Raw genomic sequence first — 24795 nt, 5'->3', positions numbered from 1 at the left:
ACCTGGACAAGTTTGTGTCTGCCAGTCTTCACCATAAAGTCACCATTTCCTTCTTTGTAACTAATGAGTATTTTGTGGAAAAACAGTATGAGACTATGCCAATATCCTGTTCTCCAATAAACCCTCACCCACTCACTGACATCAACTGTTTTCATCAACCATCACTGTGATGTTTGCCAAATGATGATTTTTCTATTTTCTACCCTTCTACATTTATTAGTTGGCATTATCCTGTAAGAGCTTTCCCTTCCCCACTCCCATTCATTCATTGATCAATACAGATTCATTAAATCTTAGTTCATGGTTTATAATACATTACTACATTATTTATTGTCATGCTCCAATTTTTCCAGATTTGAATGATGAGAGCCCCTTGCATTTGCCTTTTTGGAAAGCATATTTAGCAAATACAATTTCATGTACCCAGAGGTATGTTCAAGGCCAAAAATCTCTGCCTTTTCAATTTGCTTTGGGAGCTGTAAGACAACCCAGAAATCATTCATAAATGTTAGCCTTCTTTTTTTCCTTTCCCAACATTTACTGGCTGACATTCACTTTAATTATAAACAGACCTCCTCTGAGAATCAACTGTCAAGTAACTTTCAAAATAGAGTACCTACATTATCCTTTATAAAAAGATGGAAGAACTAAAAAGGAATCTCTGACACCAAGCATCTTTCTTAAATACCTCCCTTGCTTCAGGCCACTCCTAAGGTGATTTCATACAAGCTAAAAGTCACACTGGCATCTCAAGGGACATGAGACAATGGGTGTAACACACCAGACCTGGTATAGACCCTCAGTAAGTGGCAACTGTAACCTTTTGTCCTTTTACCTGCCCCAGAACTAAACATCCTTTCCTCCTCTGGTACCACCCACTTCCATTACTGGTCCAGTCAAAGTTCCCATCTTTCAAGCAATAAACTTCAAAGTCATCTTCAAATCGTCTCTCTCCCTCACTCAATTGGTAAACTCTGCTAGTGCTAGAATCCAGCCTCTATTTCAGACTCCTGCCCTTAATACCCTCTCCTTCCCTCACTTCACCCTCCACACGAGATTCCTCTTCCTAAATGATATGAACAAGGCTCTCGCCAGCAGATAGGACACTTCTCTCCCTGCCGAGTAATGCTGGATCCCAAGCTTGGTGCTCAGGACACTTTACACTTTGACATCAAACCATGCCTCCCTTGAATTACACACTGCAACCCCACTGACTCCAGGCCTACAATTGTTTAATTACTCACTTGTCTACTTAAATCCACTGCAAGGCCTGGAAATACAGGATGATACTCTGCCTCTTCTTGTATATCCATTGCCCAGCTCTGTGCTCAGTAAATGTTGGCTTGTGTTAATAAATAAAAGGGGGACCTGGGAAAAATTGTCCACTTATTCGAAGCACTACACATAAAAGGGACAATTTTCCTAGAATTTTATTATAGATTCACATTTGAAGTAGTTACACATTTGTTCTGGATAGTAGAATAATGAGGTTATTTGGCATACTACAGCAGGATAGGTAAAAATCTCTTTAAAATAGACACTACTTCCATAGCTAATAAGAAGTCCACTGAATAAATATTTAATTACCATTCTCAATCCCAGAAATGCCAAGTTTGGTTGTTGCTTGCTGGGTTTTTTTTTTTTATTAAGGTAGATTATGCTTTTAAACTGGTGCTTTGCATCAAAGCTTTCTTTGATGGTCAGCCTTCTGTGTCAAGTTGGCTAGTGGCTACATCTTCCAGTTATTCAATTCAATGTTGGTTTTACTATGAAGGTATTTTGTAGATGTAATTGAAGTCCATAATCAGCTGACTTTAAGTATGGGAGACTATCCTAAATTATCTGGGTGAGTCTGCTTGAATCAGTTGAAAGGCCTGAAGAGTGGAGCTGGGGCTTCGCTGAAGAAGAAATTCTGGTTGTGAACAGCAGCCTTGCCCTCCCTATGCCCAAGAGTTCCACCCTATCTTCCCTGACCTCTTGCCTTACAGACGTCATACTTGCCAAGCTGGCCCCTTCAATCATGTGAGAAGGCTGAATCCTGCAACAAATCTTTTCTCTCTTACTGGTTCTGCTTCTCTGGTAGAACCCTGACAGAATCTAGAATAAAGGGGGAAAGAGTATGCAACAGCTGAACAGTTAACAAGATCTAAATAAGGCTTTCACAGTATCACTACATTATGGAGTGGGAAGTGTTCAAGTCCTAGATCATCTGATACCCCATATTCAAACATAAGTACAAATACACATAACATATGTCACAGCTTCTGTCCAACCATACTCATTATACATCTATTTGACAAATATTTGTAATAAAAAGCACTGGGGAGTGAATGGTGAGCCAGACAGGCATGGTCCCTGCTCTCAGGGAGTTTGTAGGCTAGTAGGAGAATCAGGCATCAAAATAGTAATTATACAAATGCTCATTTAATTATAATTATGATGAGTACTGGGAAATACAGGATGCTGTTTGGCATATTTAGCAGAGGAATCTAACCGACTGGGGAGAGCTTTTGAAAATGTCACTGAGGACTGTCACTACAGGTAAGACTAGAAGGTAAGTAGACAGTTGACAAGCAGAGCATAAGAGGAAGAGTATCCCGGGATCAGGGAACCATTTGTACAAAGGCCTTGGGCAGGGAAGGCTCTAGATGAATTCAAGCACCTGAAAGACGGCCAGCGAGTCTGAGCTGTTGTGAATTAGGGATGAAGAGCTTACAAATCAAACGGCCACACCAATGAAATCTGTGTTCTTCGGAAACTGGTAATCACTGCACACTTTAAAGCAGATTGTGACGTGATTGGACTTGTGGTTTACTACTTTTCTAGCAGCTGGGTATAATTTGGAAGGAGGCAAACTGGATCTGGGAAGAGCAGTTGTAAGTGTTTTGCTACAGTCCAGGAGAAAGACAATGGGCGCATGGACAAGGGCAGGGTGATAGGGATGAAGAGAGAAAGCTGGAAGAAAATCAAGAGGACATGGAGTTGCACTGGATCATTTTCCAAGTTGAGAAGCCAGGGCGAGGGGGAGGGAGCAGATTCAGGAGAGATCACGATTCTGTTTTGGGCATGCCCAAGTCTGCAATTCCTGTAAGATATCCATATGGAAATGTGCATCTGGCATCTAGAAGATACCTGGCCCAGATAAGTAATTGTGGGATTTACTAGCAAAGACAGAACTTGATGAGGTAACAGGAAAGGAGGACTGGGGGGTTGTGCGGGATGTACAAAACCCATGGAGCACAGACGTTTTAAGTGGGTAGAAGAAGAGCCTGAAGAGGATCAATCAAGAAGATCTACACTCACAGAGCGCACATTCATTTATACAAGTAACTTTCCCAGAGCTATTTTAGTTCAGCTTCCACATTCAAAAGGGTGCACATTTTCACTGAAAAGGAAACAGGAACCAAGTGTGAGGGTAACAACTTAGGGAAAACCCAATTTGAATGGATGTGAATAATTTCCACTAAGGTGTTTTCTACAATGGATACCACCTCACTGATTACTGTTTGCAATAGTTATTCAGTCTTTGGGTCAAACTGTACTTTCCAAAGTCACTTCTTATTAACAATAATGACTTGGCCCTTTATTTATAATTAGTTGAGGCAATTAGTTGCAAGGCTCAAATTAGAACACACTGCTTTAATCTTTTGAAAATCGCTATGTGCCACATTATTCTAAGAGTGCCTCACTTGAAAGAAAACACTGAACCGATAGGAAGTACTGATTTTAAAAAGCTCTAAGAAGAGTGCCCTGGCCCCCAAAAGAATCACACAAATTAGTGCAGGCTCAGTGACTAAAAGAACTTAGGCTCCAGGAAAGTTCGCATTTAAATTAAAATTGCACTTTCTCAGGCTAGGAATGCTTCTTGCCTTAATCCTCTCCATTAGTACAATACAAGATATGTCAGAGAAAGTGCTACAGTGTGTTGAGGTGCAGAGGGCAATTTGCAAGGCGGCCTTATTATAGCTTATAAAAACAGGCCCAGCAGAGGCCCACAGATCCAGCAGTCATAACAGCATGATGCACAAGTGGGAGCTTAATGAATATTTGATGATGACATTTTTCCTCCTTTGCATGCTGTTACAAGGTAGCCCCCAACTTATCAATGGGACTTGTGCCAAGTCTATTACCTGAACCCGAAACACATTTTTCCTTAAAAGTTGTGTTATAAATGGCAGAGCCCAGGCCATATGTTAAATCATAAGAGTTTAACTAGAGTTTCTAACCACCATTTGTAACAATGCTTTTGTGAGGAAAATACATTGGGAACAACTTAGTATTCCAAGGATGTAACTTTCCTCAGCAGCAGTCCCAGAATGGGCAAAGATGCCACTCCTCCTAGCAGTAGGAAAATGACTCACCTGGCTCCAGGCCGGCAATGTGGGCAGAGGGGTAATGAGGGGGCAGCAGTTGGGAGCCAGGGCCAGTGGCTGCCACGTGACAGATCCAAATCCAAAGATAAGGATGTGAGGTTACTTCACAGTGGGGTAGGGGAAGATTCAAGCCCTGGCAGGGACGGAGAGATAGAGGAGAGTTAGGATTCCCTACCAAAATAACATGAGGCTGTGGTTAGAAGTAAGCAAGTGCTGGAAGCAACTATGTTCTGGCAGGAGCCCTGAGAGGAAAGGTAGTTCTGGGGCCAGGGACAACCTGAAAGGTAAGTCCTAGGCAAGATCAGATAGTAACTGAAGACTGAAGGCCCTTGGACCTTCAGGACATCTTGTTATCCAAAGTCTCTGAAACATATCAAAAGCTATGCCTGCCTGTGCACAGACGGGCTCTCTGCCTGACCTTCCTAGGATTGCCTAGGTGGCTCAGGACCTCTCTGGCTTCATATCTTGGTCTTCTCATGCAGTCATGCCCCATTTGGAGCTGGCAGCCTAGCTCCAGATGACCATCTTCACTCCAGTCCTTGTCCAAGCCTCTGCTCCATTCCAGGAGAGAGTGGTCATTTATATGTCCAGTGAACATAAGGCATAATGTGTCTACATTGGTCTTCCAAAATTGATATCTAAACTTAAAAAGCCATCAAGACACAATGTTCAAAAGATTGCCATCAAATAGGTTGAATCATCTAACAGTGAGGTACCAGTCAATCCTAATTGCAGAGGAAGGTCAATTTGAAAGTCTTTGTTGACTTCTTAAATTTTTAATGTACTTATAACTTTTATTTTTAATACAGTCTTATTTTTTCAGAATATATATAGCAATAGTATGGACAGAAGTGGGAACAGGAAATGTCTTAAAAGTTCTTGTAAGTTATTTAGTAGGTAACAAAATGGTAGCCAGGCTTATGGCCTTCAGGTAGAAGCTTAGGAAACTGTTTTCTGTGAAATCTTCCCTGACCAAGAGAAAAAAAACCCTAAAAATATTGCTGTGGCAGTGAGGATGGGCTTCCTTACGGAACTGGCTCTGTCTGTGAAGACCTCAGCTTAGAAGTCCTGTTAAATGCTGGAAGCTTCTAAATCAGCTCCCTAGTGACTCACCCTTAAAAAGAAGTAAAAAATTAAGGATTATCAGCTACCTAAGGAAAAGCTCTAACATGAAAGACAGACCAAAAAAAGCAAACAAAAGGGAAGCAACATGGAAGAAACAGGTTGCACAGGGAACAGAAAACATAAATATTCTTAGAGGGGTAAGGGAAGATATTGTTTCCAAAAACAAGAAAGAAATACTTTAAAAAAGAAAAGAAAACTTTGACATGAAAAACTCAAGAGAAGGGCTGGAAAATAAAGCTAAGGAATATCCCATAAAATAGGGAAAGATTAAAAATGAAGAAATATGAAAAAAGATAAGAAAATTAGAAAACCAACGAATCTTGAAGTCCAATATTCAAATAAAAAGAATTCCGGGGGGTGGGGGAAGAATAGAGAAAAATGAGAAGAGAAAATCATCAACAAAACTAAAGAGGTTTCAGATCTTAAGGACCTGAATTTTCTAGACTGAACTTACCCACCAAATACCCAGAAAAAAATGGATTTAAAAAGAAAAAAGAATATTAACTCACAGACAGAAAGCAAACTTGGATTAGATTCAAAAGATGAGGTTTTTGAATAGCTTTGGTCTTCTTAACAGAAACACTGGAAGCTAGGGGGCAATGCCTTGAGTATTCTGAAAAAAATTTATTTTCAACCTAGAATTTTATGCCAAGTTAAACCACCAGTCAAGAATGAGAATAGTGTAAAAGTATTTATAAATATTTAAGATCTTAAAAAGAAAAAGGACATAGAAATTGATTTAATCCTAAATACATCAATAATCACTTAAAATGTAAGATTAAATATTCAAAACTAATAAAGACTTCTAAACCAAAAAAGAAACCTAACTTTACGCCGTTTACAAGAGACAATTTAAATACAGAACGGTTGAAAGTAAAAGCCTGGAGAATGGCAAATGGGTTAGCTAGAGTAATGGCATACAATATAGACTTCAAGGTAAAATCACTAACAGATCTCTTTTTCAAGTATTCCATACTGACAAAGGGGTCAACCCACCAGAAAGACAGCACAATCATAAATAGTATGCACCCAATAATATCACTTTAAAATTTAGAAAGGAAAAAAATTGATAGAACCGGAGAAAAGGGCAATGTAGAGATGAAACAGAGGTTTGGCAAGATAAGACCACAAGCCAAAGAACACCAAAGAATGCTGGCAGTCTGGAAGCTGGAAGAGGCAAGGAACAGATTCTCTCCTAGGGCCTCTGGAGGGACAGTGGCCCTATCGACTCCATGATTTCAGCCTGGTGAAACTGAATTTGAACTTCTGGTCTATAGAACTATGAGAGAATAAATTTGTGTTGTTTTAAGCCACAGGGTTTGTGGTAATTTGTTATAGCAGCCATAGGAAACTAATACACCACCCCACTACACCCGTACACACAGAGGAACTCACTTAGGACCACCTTTATAAGCAGGGACCCACCAGTGAGGTAACTTCTCATTTAAAAAACTAAATTCCTATAAGGGAGAGTCGGTAAAGAGGCTACTAAATCCTTTGATAACGGAATTAAATCATTTTGTAAGTGATTCAACATGATTCAAGTTTTCCAACTCTCTCCTCACCTTGAAAACCAGAGGAGGGTTAACAGTATCACTAAATATACAGGTTACACTACTATGGCCTCATGGTTCTGTGTTCTGACTTTGTGTCCCATTGGTCTACTGTAAAACTATCAAGCAATGACACTGATTTTCGTATGCATCTGTGGACTCAGTCTCATTGCTACATCTTACTTGGTAATCCCTGACCACAAAATAGTATGTAATCTGTGAATTCTTGTGTCCTTTTGTGTTGACATAATAGCTTTTTACCCATACAGAACCCAAGAAAGATCTTTTTCTGTCTCATTTTACCTACTGGAAAACACTTTAATTCTTCATACAAGACAAAAACTAGATGCTGGTTTTCTTAGAATGGCCAATAGGACCAATCTTAATTGCATCACCTTCGTATGTTATATTGTGGAAAAATTAGATGCATAATCTGATTAACCAGCATACTGAATAGGCTTGAACAGCTGAAGGTTATATACTGACTCAACTATGACTAGTTTCAACAGCTTGAAATGTAACCTTAAAAGATGGCAGAATTAATACTTTCTTTGCTCAGCCCTCGATACTTTGATAGTCAAGAGCCAAATGCTTCTAAGTGTGACAAATGATCATTCTAATTAAAACTGAGCAAACACTTAGCTGTGCTGCTTAGTAGTATAATGCCCTTAAGAGGATTAGACAAACAATTCTGGGAATATACAAAGCCATGGTGTTTGTTAATGAATTTCTGATAGAAAGAATAAAATACTTAGTGTTTCAATAATGACTACATGTAACTTCTCATTTGTCCATGTGAATGACCTAAAAAGGATTTGGATATATGTACTGGAAATGTCTGCTACTCTATTGCTTGATTTTTGCTCTCTGCCAGTACTTTTGATGAAAAGAACTGCAATACATCTAATTTATCAGTATTCTCCTTATGATGAGGACTCTTTATGTCTTGCTTAAAAAAAAAACTTTGTTTATTTTTTTTCTAGAACATGTCAGATCTACAATCTACTTGGAACTGTTACTGGACATCAAGGATTAATCAGAAGATCAGGTAAAATTACAGGGACTTCCTTCTCTCACATCACTTTCACTGTCATCATCCAGGGCCAACCACATGCTCCCTTGTTTCTTTGAGACCATCACAGCCATTGTCAACACCATAGAGAACTTAGGGCCTTCAAAACTTTTTACTTGCCATCCATCACTCTTCATCTTTGACTCCCTCATTTCCTGATCTAGTTAATCATGAGCTGTCCCTTCAACCTCTTCTTTCTAGCACTCTCAACTCTCCAATTCCTCCCACAACACAAATTTCAATCTTAGCAAGAAGAAAGCAGTATGGACCAATTGGTTCTGAAGCTACAAGAAACTGGGTTTGAAATAGGATTATACAATTCACAAGGTGCAGGAATTTGGCAGTCACTTTACATTCCTATTTCCCCATCTTTGATATTGAGAAGGGCTGGGACTAAGGTTAAGAGGATGGTGGGGTGAGGTGTGGAGAAGGATTATCAATAACAATACCTTTTGGGCCTATTGTGGGAGTGAGAAATAATGTATGTCAAGCCCCTGGCACAGAACAGACACAATACAGACAAATAAATAGTAGCTAAAAAAAAGAACCATCAATCAACGAATCAATAAAACTACTAGCCAACTCACTCAGTTGCTTCTAAACACTGCTGGAGAAAGTCTTACCCCCTTAGCTAGGCCTTCCTATTCAACATGTTGACTATGTAAACTTTTACCATGACTCCTCAATTTCTCTGTTTCACTCCTCTGTCTGCCTCCTCACTTTCAACAGATTCCAAGAAAACTTCCACTTCTAGTCAAGATAAAATAACAAGGACAGAATTTACTTTCCTATCTGAAACAAGCAAAAAGGGGACAAACACATGAAGAAACAGTTTTCAAGACATTATCAGGCAACAAAAACAGTGATCTCTGAAAGGCGGGAAAGAGATGAGTCCTCAAGTTGTACCCACTTGTGCCTTGAGTTTCCAGCTGTGGAACAACGTAGTATTTTTTCTACATCTATACATGCAAATCAACCCTAAGGTGTACTGTGTGCCAGGTCAGGACAGCCTGGCAGCCAGGCAAGTCATGGAATTCAACCTCTCAGAAACTCAGTTTCCTTCTCTCAAAATGAGGGAGGTAGACCAGATGATTTCTAAGATTTCTTCAGTGATTCTTATAATGCTGGAAAGGTTAATGTGTTAGTTAAGTCTTAAGTATTGAACTAAGAAAATATAATAACAAATACTTCTGGCATCTGTTTGCCACAAAATATTCTCAAAGCAATCCCAAAAGAATCATTATTTTGAAGAATGGCCATTCTTTTTCAAGCTATCATTCTGATTTTATGAAAATCAACTGCCTATCAGTGGCCAAATCCCAACACTGCCTACCAATATTTTCTTTAGACAGAGTTTTACGATTCTTAGCTATCTTAAAATCAGAAAAGATGACTTTCATCTTTATTCTCAATAAAATAATAACATACATTTGCAAAGCAAACAATTCTTCGAGTATTTCTCTAAAGGCTTTCTGGAATTCCCGAAGAAAATTCATCTATTTCAGAAAGAAAATTTTAAGGAATGACAGAAAAAAACATAAAATTATCAAGTAACACCCTCCTCTCACCACACACAGTAATACATTCTGGCACAAAGCACTTTTAGATGTAATATTATCATCTGAGTCACATATTTAAACTAAAACTTGGGTAGACATATGAGTTAATTTGTCAAGGACAAAATTCTACCACCACCCTAAAAAAGAGATCACTAATGTCCCGTTTTAAGTATAGTCATTATACCTATGCCATCAAAACAGAAATGAAGACAGTTACCTCATGATTTGTGAGTAGTTTTTAAAGTGTCTCAAGAAACAGAAACTTGCTTGCATTTAACTCATAAGTTATTGCTTTGCAGAGAGACATGTCAAATAGCCTGTTTTAAACCAAAACTAACCAACTAAAAAGCTCTAGTATCTTCAACCTAAAGAAATGTATTTTAGTTGTTTACTGTACTCTTGGCTTTGAAAAATGTAATCCTTTAACCTTGTTATTTCACATTATGTGGTCTGCTCACGAAGAATAATTAAGCCTTCTTCTCAAGGTATTTTTAAAAATACTTCTTCCATAGAGCAACAAATAATTGTCAGTTAGCTACCCTATAATGGACATTTAAGAACAGAAGTACAGCAGTGCTTTATCCAAATATGTATTTCCTGAAGTCTAAAGATTAGAGTGTAAATACAAACTAAACAAACCTACAATTAGCATTTCTAATAGCAAACAATGTCTAGTGTAATTTTATACAAATCAATTAACAAAAATTACATATTCAACAACTTACTGAATGCCCACTATATAAAAGGCTATGTGATGTAGGAGTTAAAAAGATGAATAGATAGAGCCTTCTAGTTCTATGAAAAGACCTTTAATAGCATTAGTTTGTGGATCTAACAAGTGAAAATAAAAACCCTTAATAGTTATCAGTCCCCCTAAGGCACCCCATGACATCTGAGCAGTCACTCAAAGGCAGGTAAAAGTTGAAGACTCATTACCTCTGTGAGCCAGGGAACCACAGGATGGAGTTCAATACCTAGGTAGTTTAACCAGTCTGTCTTCTAAAGATCCAGAAAAATACTTAGCAGCAAATATGCAAGCATCCTCAGGAGCAAATGAACAGAAATATTAAGTGTATGGAAGGGGTAATGGATGGGATTTAGGGGGAACAGCAGAGAGGGAGGAAAAGAATGTTCATTTGTATTTGTCTTAAGTGGTATTACCACAGTAAAGCCAAAAATTGAAATGCTGCCTTTGTATCCTGACACATGGAAGCTTTCATTTGAATTTAGAACACTGGATTTTATGTTTATGTTTCTTTTAATCACCAATCAGGATTAAAACTAAGAGCCAATACTCATGGACAGAGAACAGACTTGTGGTTACCGGGGGGGGGGGGGGGGGGTAGAGGGTGGGAAGGGATAGACTGGGATTTCAAAATTGTAGAGTAGATAAACAAGATCACACTGTATAGCACAGGGAAATATACACAAAATGTTATGATAAATCACAGAGAAAAAAATGTGACAATGAGTGTGTATATGTCCATGAATGACTGAAAAATTGTGCTGAACACTGGAATTTGACACAACACTGTAAAATGATTATGAATCAATAAAAAATGTAAAAAAAAAAAGAGCCAATAAATTCTCTACAGTCATTTTAGTTGTCATATCTTTAATGCTACTAATTCTATAATAATACAATTCCCTAACATTACTGGTGATATTTGGTTAATATTAACTACAGGCTAGGAGAGCACAGAACACTCAACGCAACGACTCAAGACTTAGCTCCCAACAGTATTCCAATACTACAGTGAAGGAAATCACTTGGGCAAATTACTTAATCTTTTGTGCCCCAGTTTTCTCACCACTAAAACAGAGCTAATGATAGTACTAATCAATAGCATTACTGTGAGTATTAAATGAGTTAATTCAAATAAAGTGCTTAAAACAATGCTTGACACATAGTAAATGCCTATGTATCAGCTATTATTATGTCTACATTTTCACAACACTTGGACAACTTTTTTTACTAAGCCCTCTCATACATCCTCAGTGAAAAATGTTTTTTAAAAATACGTCTGAAGGGCTAGACTGTTAGAGGATATGTAATGAAGGCCTTAAAATGTTCATATCTCTTAATCCTTAAAAAACTAGCCATTCTAGGGGATAATCAGGTATCTCTACACAAGGCCATTCATCAGGTTATTTATAATGTCAAAAAATGACCTAACAGCCCAACTAGAATTAAGTAATCAGTTCCCAACAAAGTCTCTCTGGCCCCCAGGAAGATAAGGAGGGAATGCTTTTCAAGGTCTTTCTTCAATTATCACTCTCCTTAAATTTTCTATAGTATTTGTAATAGCCCATTTCTCTTCTTAGAAATCCTTTCCTCTCTTGACTTGGGACAAGACTCTCAATCTTCTGCCTATTTTTCTAACTGTTCCTTCTCTACCTCAGATTTCTCCTATACTTCCTATCCATTAAAAATATCATCAGTTCCTACATTTTTATCCCTGCCCCTCGTACCCACAAAACCGCCTCAGATGCTTCCCAGCCTCCAGAGATAAAGCATGAATCACATTCTTGGTATGACATTTACCTCATTATACTTCATGTAATACTAAATTATGTCTCCTCTCCCTTATTGGATAAGCAGGTTCTTAAAAGCAGAATCAACAGCTTAATCATCTTTCTTTCTCCCTTAAGACCTAACAAAATCTCTTGAACATAGTTATTGCTATAAGTAACTAAATGGGTAAGCATATAAAATACTTTTAATAGATTATTAACATTAAAACAGAGCCTTGCAAACACTGTTGACAATTTTCTCATCTCTCTCAAATTAGCTTTTGATTTGTAAGAAGGCATAAGAGACACTGACTGTATTTACATTTTACATGATTTCCAATTAATGAATATTAATATATCTAACTTTCAATTAACATGCTAAAAATGATAACAGCTAGAGTTTACACAGCACTTACTATGTACCTGTTCTAGAAAATGCATATGCATTAAATCACTGTATCCTTGCAATAATGCTTTGTGTACTAATGCTTAGGTACTATTTTTATTCTCTTTTTACGAATGAGTTAACTAAGGCAGAGAAGGGTTAAATGACTTATGCAGGGTCACACAGCTGCACAAAGCAAAGCCAGGATTTGAACCCAGGCAGCCTTGGCCCCAGTCTGGGCTTGTAATCCTAACCCTTATCTAGTTATTCACCATAAAAATCTAATTTTACATAAGCATTTTTAACTCATTTAGAATTTTTTATAGAAACTTGTTATTCATAAGATACATTTTTCTGTATATGAAAATATATAAATGTATATAAATATATCAGTGTTAACTACATCAAAGTTCTGGCTAAAAGTACACATATACAAGGCACTAATGCTTATTTCATAATGCCAATTTTGCATTAAATATTACAATATTTTAAGTTACTTTAACCTATTTCTAAATGCTTAAAGATATTACCAATCTAATATGGAAACTCCTTGACTATCTTGGGAAATTTATATTTTCATACAGATTTTTCTATATTCTGTATCAATTTTTAAGTTAAAAAACTAAGAATTTTCATAAATATGTAACATAAATCACACAAATGTTACTTAGCACTAGGTGTCACATAGGACAACCACAATAATGTTACAGTCTTATTGAAAATGACAATTTAATATATAATGTCAGGTTCTTAAAGGGTATATTTAGCCTTAATTAACTTCTTACCACTAGAAAATAATCTCTACTATTACAAAGTCTGCTTAACTCTCAGATATTGTTCTATTTAAAGCTTTTAGGTTAATAAACCCAAATATAGTGATGGAGAATTCTACTATTAAAATGCAAAATGAACTTCTAATCAACAAAATTCTTAATACATGATTAGCTACTGCTGAAAGGCCTGATTTCTCAGCAGTTAATTTTTTAAAGAAAATTGTTTTAGTCTCTGCCTGACCATAAGTAAAAACATTCAAGAGTGCTCAAAAGAAAAATCCCTTTGTCTTAAAAGTAATCTGCCCAAACCAGACTTTTTTTTTTTTTTTTTGCCCTTTTTAAGAATGTAAAACCTAATGTGTATATCCTCCACTCCAACAGGCTCATCCCCCTGGTCCTTTCACTTACTGTTCCCTGTACCAGGAAAGGATCTGCACCCAGACCTTTTCACAGCATGACCCTTGCTATCATTGAGGCTCAGCTCAAATGTCTCCACCTAGCAAGGTCTCGCCTGGTCAGTCCACCCAAAGAAGCCCACTGTTACGGGCTGAATCCTGTCTCCCAGAAAGACATGCTGAAGTCCTAACCCCCAATACCTAAGAACGTGGCCTTAATTGGAAATAAGGTAGTTAAGATGAAGTCTGTGTAGGGTTGGCCCTTAATCCATTACGACTGATGTCTTTATATGAAGGAGAGACACACAGAGACAGAGACACAGGGTAGGAGGCCATGTGAAGAAGGAGGCAGAGATTGGTTATGCTTAAAAACTTTAAGTATAACCACAAGCAAGGAATTCCTGGGGCTGTCAGCAGGTTGAAGAGGCAAGGAAGGATCCATCTTGATTTTGGACTTCTTGTCTCCAGTGCTGAGAGAATGCATTTCTACTGTTTTAAGCCATCCAGTACATGATGCTTTGTTATGGGAGCCCTAGGAAACTAACAAACATACCACCACCCGCTGCTCTTGCCCCATCAGTCACTTTTATTGTCCTCATAGTTCTTAACAGAATTTAAAATAGCAATGTACTTTTTTTTTTACTGACTGTCTTCCTTCATTAGAATGTCAGTTCTGACTTCAAAGCACAAAGCCTGGCACACAGTAGATGCTGAAGAATTATTTTCTCAAATAAGTTAATGATTCTGAGAAAAGACGATAGGATTAGAGAATGTCGAAATAATTCAATGCCAATATTCAGAGCAACTATAAACCCTCCCATAACCTAATAATAAAGTCTAATACCAGATATATCTAGCACTGAGAGTGACTTCGTACCATCTTAACTATCCTGCACTAAATGGAAAATGAATCTCTGAGCCAAAGAAAACTAGCTTCAGCAAAATGAGGAGTAAGAAGCATTTCTTACTTACTACTTCAAAGATGTGGCTGAAAAAGAATTACCTCCGTATTTCTTAAGTGTCAGAAGGCTCATCTTGTGGAAGGACAGCACGTACATGTGTCAGAAGGCTGACGGCTAATGAAAGGAGAAAGTAAAAGATCTTCAAAGAAAAAAAAAAGTTACTTAAAAGTAAAAGGAGAAGAATTCTAGGGTTATTTGGTAAAGGAGCAATTCGTGCTGTCCCACAGCCGAAGTCCTCTATTACAGGCGTGAACAATAATGGACAGTCTTAGAGTTAACCAGCGTCACTTAAACTTTAGCGGGCTCTGTTGTTGGGGATTCTACGTGCAATTTTTTTTAAAGTGAGGTATATAAAACATTCTAGAGAGATAACTGTTTTTTTTTTTTTAAAAAACAAAAAGGTTTAAAATTAAGGCGGGGGGCGAGTTCATGCTTAACAGGGGTATCAGTTGTGGGGAACACCTCTTTGCATGATGATGTCAGAAAAATGAAGGGTCGCAGGGCAGGGACGTGCACTCTAAGGGAAGCAACCAAACGTCCAACAAGTGACACTCAGGAGCTTTAAAGACAGAAAAGAGTGGTAAAGAGGCCCGGCCCTGAAAAAGGGGCCCGCCCACCCCCACCCTGCTTGGGAAGGCAAAACATACAAGGATGCAACCAAAGGAAGTCGCACAGTGGAACAGGACAAGAAACTGAGGAGTTGCAGGGCATAGAGACTGCCGCGGAGTTTCACAAAAAAACCAGTTAAGGACTGGTAAGACAGAAAAGGAGAGCGCGTCCGGGGCGTGGAAAAGGCGATGGTCGCGCAACGGCGGCTGGGAAGGGACAAAAAGCCTCTAGCGCGCAGGGGGAAGGGCAGTACCCACGGAAGCAGCCCTTCCCGGGGTGGGCTGAGTTTAGTGACTGATACCTGCTTTCCCCCAAACTGGCCAGAAATTGGGTTTTTCTACTTAGTCTTTGTACATGTGATAAACTAATTTTCAAAGAACCAGGCTGCTGATCACTTAAAAAAAAAAAGTCCTGCTAAATGTAATCATAATTAGTATCTTATTTCCAAGTCACTTCTGAATTTACGGTGCCACAGGGCAGATAAGCATTAAATCAGTCATCAGTGGAGAAGTCTACAGGAAAAGTGTAGTTATTTTGGTTATTTGGATTCTAGGTAAATGTGAATTTAAGGTAATGATTAATAATTGTACTTTCTATCTACATAGGACTTACTAGTTCTCTAAGTGTTTTCACATACTAATTGGAAACGCGATCACTCTAACAATGACTGTTTGCCTTCATTTATCAGATGAGGCTCCCAGAGGTTACTGGTCCAGGGTCAGATGCTTAACAAGTGGAGAGACTGGGAACAGAACTTGGGTATCCATGATCTCTCCCTGGGCTACAGGGCTCTTCCTGTCAAAAATACACTGCTCCTCCAAAAGGCGTGTATTGCGGTAAAAAGCACCGCACCACAGAAGGCTATTTGCAAAGACAGATGTGTCGGAAAAAGAAAAAAAAGGAAGTTAGATGTGTGGCAAGAAGAAGCAGTGTAGCACAATACTATGTTCACATGTATTTAACATATACTACTGAATCTCTTAAAGAAACGTAAACGTTCACTCATGTCAGATTAAACCTGTGCACAAAACTCCATTAGGAATTAGATACACTAGATACACAGAGTAAGGATCAATGCATCCTGAAATTTCAACAGTCCTGGAAAGTTAAGGAAAGGGTCTTCCAGATACCGCCACACATCCCCCACAAAGCCTTCCAGTGCCTCCTCTTCTGTGATAAAGAGCTTCTCTGACTGCTCCCCATCCACCTATATCATTCTTTGCTCTTCAAATCACCATACTTTGACATCAAAAGCTTCTCATGATGTGCCACTACGAGGCTGCTGCCTATTCTTCTTAGTTTCTAAATAAATTTGTTTGGAAAAGAACATAGCTACTAAAATATCAGAACTTCCACAGAGAAAAAGAATGCATATTATTTACTGGATTCATTTATTAGGGTAAATACTTAATCCTAACTTCATGTCTCAAGATTAAAAGAGACCGGTATAGGACCTTTCCTCTGTATAACTGGTGAATGCCATTCTGATTTAAAATTACCAATTCCAGATGAAGGGCTATGTCTATTAACTTTGAATAAATATGTATTCATGATGGTAATTAAACTATTCATTTCTTTTTAGGAAAATTATTTTGCAGCACAATACCTCTGATTGTTACCAAGTTTTTCCTTTTCTTCAGTATAACCCATAATTATTCATATTATTGATTATTAAAGTCATATCAACATATAATTACTCTTCCCAAAGTTATGACCCACTAACCATTCAGTTGCTTCCTTGGCTTTGTCCTTCTTACTATTCTATAGTTTAACATTAGGTACCCCTTTGCAGACTCTAGGAGGGCAAAGGCATGATGAAACAATCACCGTACGAAAGCATATGCTTAGGAGTAGAATACCAAAAATGGCTTCAGAAGTAATTATAAAAATACTCCATGGAATGGATTTCAAGAGATGAAGAGTTGGGGAGGGTATAGCTCAGTGGTAGAGTGTGTGCTTAGCATGCACAAGGTCCTGGGTTCAATCCTCAGTAGCTCCACATAAAAAAAAATTAATTAATTAAAAATACATAAGTAACCCTAATTACCTCCTCCCAAAACACCAAAAACAAAAAAAATTTTTTTTAAAGAGATGAAGGGGGTCATCTTATCTATAAAACAAGGAGGATGGAAGAGATAGTAATTCCCAGAATGGACACTTTTAAAAAATACAGATTCCTGGACACCATACCAAACTTCAGGGATAGCAGGCTCTGAAGATTGTGGCCCATAAAATAACATTTCTCTCTATTTTGCCACTGGAAGCTGCATCTGATGGGGTTGGAGTGGCAATTAATACCATCTCCATTTCTGTGCTCTCCCAGTCTCGGGCTTCTGCCACCCCTTCTTCAATGTCTGTTCTCCCTGAACTCTCACCTGTAGCAGGGTACACCTTGGTCCTGATCAACTCCCCTGGATCTCCTCCCCCAGGAAGACCAGTTAGCTGGGGACACAGTGGCAAGGGCAAGGAACTGCAGAGAACCCAGGTGTGCCAACTCTGTCCCAAGGGGCAACCGCTTCCGGTTTCCCTCCTCTTTTGAACATCAGCCTGTCAGGGTAGTAGTGAGGGTGAGTCTTTATGACAATGACCATGTTCTTATATAGACCGAAAGTTCCAAGGGAATGCTATTGGTTACAACTACTTAACATACTTTAGCAATAAGAGTGATTCCCAAGAAATTTAAAAATTATCTTGGTTTGAATACATAATATGTTCAAATCACAGTAAAAGGTGCACTATATTAATTAGTGTGCTAAATAAGTGTCCTTCCCATCCCCACCCCAACCACCCAGTTCTCTTCCCCAGAGGAAATCACCATTACCAGTTTATTGTGTCACCTTCAAGAGACAGTCTCTACTATCATAAGCATAAAAATATACTTATAAAGTTATACTTAACATCAACGGCCATATACTTCTCAGCACCTTATTACATCTCAAGGATCATTCCACGTCAGCAAATATAGAACGATCTCATTCTTTTTAACAGCTATCTGGTTTTGTTTCTGCTCCTTATTTAACCAGTCCCATAGTGATGGGCATTTAGCTCTTTTTAAATCTCTTGTCATTACAGACAAAGCTGCAATGAATGTCTTGGTGCAAATTCATTTTGCGATGTACAGGTATATCTGTAGAAAAATTTCTTAGATTTCCTGGGATGAGAAGGTAGGTGGATTTTTAAATTTTATGGCTGGCAATATTACCAAATTGCTAGCCATAGATGCTGTGCCATTGTGTACCCCTACCAACAATGTATGAGCCTCTCAGTTCCCTCAAAGCCTTGCCACCATAAGGAATTAACAAATGTTAAGATCTTTGCCAATTTAATAGGCTAAATAGTTTAAAACTGCATTTGTCTTATCTTGAATTGAGTATAATTTTATATTTAAGTGCCACTAGTGATTCCTTTTCTGTGAACTGTTTGTTCCTTTCCTTTGCCCCTTTTTCTATTAGATTTAGTCATATTTTCTTGTTGACACAGAGGAGCTCTTTGGATATTAAGGAGTTACCCTTAGTCTACGACATGTCATAAGTAGTTTCTTCCTGGTGTGGTGAGGTTCATCTCCTGCCTGTTATACATACTATCTTTTCTTGAAGTTTAATTTATCAATCTTTTATCTTATGCCTTCTGTATTCTTCAAGATGTTTAAAAGCTTTTTCTTTATGTGTACAGACATATAAAGAAATCTTCTATAATATCTGATCTCCATAAGCCTTCAGATTCACACTTTTATTTCCTCTGTTGGCACTTTTTGAAGTGAAACTGGAGGACAAGCTGGGTTATAATATCCACCCACTTCCTCCCCTGACCTTCCCGTTCCATTATCCTGAGTTCTTGTGGATTTTGCTCTTCCCTTCTCCCTTGCTTTCTTCATGGAGTTTCACATGAGTGCTATATTTGCTTGACCTACCATGGAAAGCACACTCTCTTTATAGTTCTTGCTTCAATTTTTAGTTCATTGAGATCAAAAAGAATTTCATTAATGTCTTTTCATAATCAACATGCCACTCACATTGTGCTCCTTATTCTATTCTAGGGAAATGATACAACCAAAACTGTTCAGAGTGTTGCCTGATGGGGTGCAAATATGCAAAAGCTTGTCTGGCTGCTACAGATAAAACAGAAAGCAAAAATGTCATTTTAATTTAAAATAAAATCAGACTCTTCACTTTATCTCCAGAAACGACATGTAACAAAATTTTTAAAATTTTCATGTTCTTTTAGATACTTTATTGTTCAAACTTTAGTAGTTGGTCACAGTATGTTACTTGTAGCAACACTTTATTATGTATAAAAAAAATCAAGGTAAGTTCTTCAAATGTATGACAAAACTTAAGCACTGGTTTAGGAAGTATGAAATAAAGCTATTGCTGGAAATTGAGGCCAGGCTTATTTTCGGTTTGACTTAAAAAAAAAAGATTCTAAAAATATAAGGCTGTTGTTCTCCCTTCTACTTCTACATTCTCCAAAAGGTGGATGGGTCTCAAGAGCTACAGTGAGAATTGCCTCAATAAGATGCAAGATAAAAAAGTAGAAGTTGATATTCTACTCCTGACTCAATTCCCTCTACACTTCGTTTTTGTCTCATATTAGCTTAGGGAAAGACAATCACAAAGGAAAAGAGAGAGGCACAAGATAATTTAATTTTCTCTGTCTGTTGCTGTTTATTGGGTTAAAAGACAAAGCTGTGGGTATCAAAACAGCAAGCACCAAAAAAATTTAAACAGTGATATTTGCAATGTTTATTCCTCTAATCATCTCCTCAAAAACAAGGCCTTTTCTCTAAAATAAGAATATAAGAAAAGTTTTTAAAAATATGCTTGATTTCACTTCCCACACCAACCACTCAAGGAGAACGATAGAAAGGTAGCTTAAAATCCCACTGCAGAGGTTGCTGTTGGTTCATTTTCTTATTCACCTATCCGTCATTTGGGGAAGAACTTTATTTCCTGTCACCACCAACAGAAGTAAATTATTTGGCATATTCTCTGCTAACTGGAGCTAGTGCCTCACTGGGCAAGTCTCTGGCCCACAGTTTTCCCACCTAGAAAATGGGAGAGGTTAGAATTGGAATAAAAGGTTTTTTCAAATCTCTTTCAGCTCTAACACCTCAAGCATCATCACATCAAGCAAATAAAAGAATTTCCAGTGTCTGGGTCCTTTCTTCACATAGTTTACAAATTGACCTGTAGGTTTTCTCGAACAGAAAAACATATAATCCATCATCTCTAAAGAAGAAGATAATTTTTGTGTATTAATCATGAATTCTTTGTACTCAGTCCCATGGCACTGGTAACACATATAAAATGATAATCCACCAATATTTTACTTGAATGTTTTTTGTCTATTTAAACCTATTTTTATTTTTTAAGCTTATTTATCTACTTACTTACACTTATTTTAAGATTTCCGTTACATACTTAGTTTTTCTCTCTAACCCAATTATCCCTTAGACAGTCCTGAATATCAGGCTACTTGGGTTGCCCTCCTTTCTAGCTCAGCCTTTTGCCAGCTTACTATATAGATGTTCCACGACACTGGCCCTATCAGATGGAATTCCCTCACACAGGAGAGTTTTTACTTTCAAGTAATCAGCCAAACCACAGGAAGAAAGAGTCCTTGGACATTTCTGCTTCCTGTAATTCACCCTCCCATTGACATAATCCTTTTACAGATAGTTAACATTTACATTCTAATTCATTTTAATATAAAAACTACATTCATACTATACACAAAGAAAGTGAATATAAACTTAAAAGAAAATGGGTTCATATAACCCACCAGAAACTTCATCTTGAGACCCTCATGACTCCACACACTCAGTTCCCTGTAATATCCAGGTTGGAACTCTTAATAACCATTCATCTGTGTTTATTTTCTATCTTTTCCTCTAAAATTCCATTCAACAATGTAATGTTCCATTCCCCTAAAATATGAATTCACCCATCCAACTATCCTTCCCCTGACCTCTGTCTTTCTCCTATCTGATAACACTTAAGTGTCTTCATGACAAAAGGACTAACCATGACTAAGTCCTTCTAAAGCCTTCTGCTTTTAAAAAGCCAGTAACATAAAACTACATTTAAAGTAACTGTTCTTTGCAAGGGCTACATTTTTTTCCCCCAAAGCACTCTCAACTGAAGGAAGTCTAAACATAAATCTGGAAAAACTTTAGGGAACAAAAGAAAAAATAGATACTTCATGCAAATTCTAAAACCAAAGCCAGATTCACCCCACACACATGCATACATATTCAACAGTAATTTGTTTTTGGTAGATTCTGTTTTGGGTAGACCCTTGAGGGCAAACATATGACCCAGCACCTAATATGGTTTCTGGTACATACTATGTGTTCAATGAATGATGGCTGAATGAAGAAGAAAGGCACTTGATGTGTGCCATGTCACCTCCACATGAGAACCACAGACACTGGTCACCTCTCTATGAACATGATCAGCCATGGGGTTGGCAATCCAGTGGATGGATGCAGAACTGCCTCAAAGCTCATGGAAACTCAGAACCACACTAAAAGGGCAGACTACCAAGTTCAGTAACTGAGATGGACATCAAGTCAGTTATCCCTAACTTAATTTTAGTTCATTTTCTTGATCAAAGCTACTAAGCACATTTTGGATTTCAAATCATTTAACATATATCTAATCAGGGGATATAAGGAATGTGTAACTGAAGCAAGGGATGTGGATAATCCTCCCTGAATAACAGAGGCTTACCGAGTCCTTTATTCTCGTATGAGCTATTTTGATAATTTCTGATTTTATTGGTACGCACAAGCTTTTTTCCTGGGGACGTCTGGTTTTTTTTTTCTTTTTTTCTTTTTGTATTAAAGATTTGCCACATTGTCATTCAGCTGCTTTTGAAACTACCAGCAAGATGTTCTCCAAATCACTATGCCAAGGAAAGGCAATTCAACACACACACACACACACACACACAAATGTTTGTATTTGATGGTTTTGTTTGCTTGTTTCACTGGCTTGTGTAAATCAGTACAATTTCAAAAACGGTATTGTATTTTGGAAAATAATTTGGCAATATCTATGAGTTGAATATACACACATTCTACACAATCAACAATTCTATACCTTGGTATTTACCCAAGAGAAACACTTGCCCATGTGCCTCAGGAAACATGAATGATCAAAGCAGTACTCCTTGCAATCATTTAAAAAAAAAAAAGGCCATCAGTAGGAAAGCAGGGAAACATATCGTGTTACAGACACATAATGGAATATTGCACAGCAGTGTAAGTCAATGAACTATGTACAGTGTCTATGAATCTTAGTGACATAATGTTGAGTGGGAAAAAAAGGCTCAGACACTAACAGTATGAGACCTTTTTTCAAAATTAAAAACAAACTAAAAACAAACTAATAATTATTACTTAGCCTTTGCAGTTAAAAACAAAAGTCCCTCTTTTGAGAATTCATGCCTTATCCTTCCAAATGAGACCACAAACTCCTGAGGGCAGGGACGTCTTTTCATTCTTATTTGTATTTCCCACATGCCTAGACCATTGTCTTCAACAGACCGGCGCTCAGTAAGTAATTATCCATTGAATGGTTACTGAATGTTACTTAACCAAGGCATTTTAATAAAATTTAAATCTCCTTAGTCCAACAATTTCATGAATAAGTCACATAAAACTTTTATCTACTTATGCATTAACCTAATTCTATTTCTGCAGTGATGCTACAGATCTTCAACAACAAACAATTCATCCTAGAAGGACTTTACTTTTCCTCTTGGAATAAAGTTAACTAATATAAGGTACAGGCAATCTAAGGACAAGAAAACTTATATTAAGCAATCTTGTAAAAGTCCAGCACAATCACATTATACCATAACCAAAAGACATCTGATAAAGCATCATAACTTGAAACTGAGATATCTGGGAAGAAACCCATCCACTGAATGGATAATTGAGTTATCAACATCAAAACTGAAAATATGAGCAAGACCAGGATTTTTAGGCTTTCTAAAAAAATACAAAGATTATAATTTCAGAATATTTTGTTTCTACTTTGAGAAAAAAATTATTTTTAGGGGGAAGCACATGACATTCAGGGCTAAAAGAAATAGTAGGAATAATATTCCACCAACTGGGGCCCTCCTTCTAAGCCAAAGAGGGCTATGCATATTCTCTGTAGATGATTATAGCCCAGTTACACTGCAGCTTTCCTTCGACCTTGGGAACTCTGCTCACTCTGAGTTACTGTGAGGTCTTCTGTTTCATTTATTATTAGTCTTTGTATCTGCAATGCTGTAGCATTGGATAGGAGTATCAACACTGTGAGCTCCCAGACCTTAAATTGTAGAAGTGCTTCCAAAAAACAAAGGGGGAGGAGGCAGGGGGAAAAATACAACCAAGAGGAAAATAAAGTTAATGATATTAAGACAGAATATTTAAAACGTTTACCTTTGGAAAAAGACCACACGTATGAATCAGCTCTGTGATATACAACTATCCATTAGCATGCAATTTTTAAATTTAAGACAAGATGGTCAAGAAAAATTATTTTGTCATTTTGGAAAAAAAAATCACAATTGGCTAAAACTAGTCCAGCGATTTAAAAACGTAAATTCTTATAGAGAAAAAGCATATAGGACGTTGCACCCGGGAGAAAGAAAGAATTCGGCAACCCAGTGGGTTTCACTTAGTTTCATGTCATTTGCTTCATGTTCATTATGTAATGCCTTCCCCAGCTTTAGTTTATGTTTAAGCTACCGTTCAGGTATATCACAGATATGCCACAAAATCAGTATCTGGTCATAACTTTCAAAAACAGCTTAATAGGTGTCATACAGATGCGTCTATATGCATCAGTGGCTTGAAAAAAATGTGCTGGTGTCATTACTTCTCCCTGGCTTCCTCCTCAGGTCTCCCATCCCCTCCTCCCCCAGCTTCCCCGGCCACACGATTTTCGAGCAGTTCCCGGCTCGATGCAGGAGAAGGACGTCTTGACTGCAATGCAAACCCTATCCCAGTCTGAACCAGCGAAGGCGGGCTCGGCCCTGGCCGGGGGTGTGGACGAAGGCTGCAGAGAAGGCTGCAGGGGAGCCAGCAGCGGGTGGGCAGGGGTGCCCCGTGAGGGCAGTCCGCAGTGCACGCGCACAATAAAACCCAATGCACAACTTCCCCAGCCGCTCTTCTCGGCTCCCCGGCTTCCCCGAAAGGTGCGGCGTAGGCGTTAGCTGGAGCGGGCGCGGGCGCGCGGGTTCGGTTCTCCGCCGACAATTACATCAGTCCCTCTCCCTGCCCCAGCTTCCATCCCAGCAGCCTGGGGGAGCCGGGGCGAGGGGGCGGCGAGGGGGGATGCAGGCGCGAGAGCCGGCAGCAGGAATTCCCCACGACGAGGGGGATGGGAGAGCGGCGAACTGGGACCGTGACCCAGACGCCCCCTCCCACCTCGGCCGCGGGGCGGGACTGGCACCACCGTCCCCGGCTCTTCGGCTA

At 38.3% G+C, this 24795-nt stretch overlaps 1 protein-coding gene and 1 long non-coding RNA gene across 4 annotated transcripts in view; both read right to left on the bottom strand.

Annotated features, from left to right (window-relative positions):
• OSBPL6 (oxysterol binding protein like 6) overlaps positions 1–24795 on the bottom strand; it is a 183437-nt gene that overhangs the window by 158339 nt on the left and 303 nt on the right. The window lies entirely within an intron of this gene.
• LOC140696623 (uncharacterized) lies at positions 1414–15486 on the bottom strand. Its single transcript, XR_012073126.1, has 4 exons — positions 15359–15486; positions 14753–14825; positions 4362–4506; positions 1414–2097 (listed from the first exon to the last, which is right to left on the bottom strand). It is a non-coding gene; the product is annotated as an uncharacterized lncRNA (long non-coding RNA).

The sequence above is a fragment of the Vicugna pacos genome, chromosome 5, assembly GCF_048564905.1.
Source record: "Vicugna pacos chromosome 5, VicPac4, whole genome shotgun sequence".
NCBI classification, from domain to species: domain Eukaryota; kingdom Metazoa; phylum Chordata; class Mammalia; order Artiodactyla; family Camelidae; genus Vicugna; species Vicugna pacos.
This window is presented reverse-complemented; position numbering and strand designations above follow the sequence as displayed.